This window comes from Crocodylus porosus, unplaced genomic scaffold (genome assembly GCF_001723895.1).
Source record: "Crocodylus porosus isolate Cpor-Errol unplaced genomic scaffold, CroPor_comp1, whole genome shotgun sequence".
Taxonomy (NCBI): Eukaryota; Metazoa; Chordata; order Crocodylia; family Crocodylidae; genus Crocodylus; species Crocodylus porosus.
In genome coordinates, this window is record NW_017728911.1 from 41,221,684 (window position 1) to 41,221,974 (window position 291).

Below are 291 nucleotides of genomic sequence, written 5' to 3' on the forward strand. Positions count from 1 at the left end.
TTGTGTCTGCATGTCCCCAACTACTTCTCTGGGCTAGTAACGGATACCCCACGCTCTCTTTGCAAGCCCCAGCTATTCCCCAGGTCTGACAAGATGCCCCAGAGCCCCGTGTTGCCTCTGCATTTCCCCAGCTATTCCCCTGGTCTGACAAGATGCCCCAAAGCTTGCCTTGTCTCTGCCCTGCCCAGCAATCTCTCTGGGCTCGTAACAAATACCCCAAACCCCTGCCTTATCTCTGCATTTCCCCAGGTCTGAGAAGATGCCCCAGCCCCGCGTGTTGCCTCTGCATTT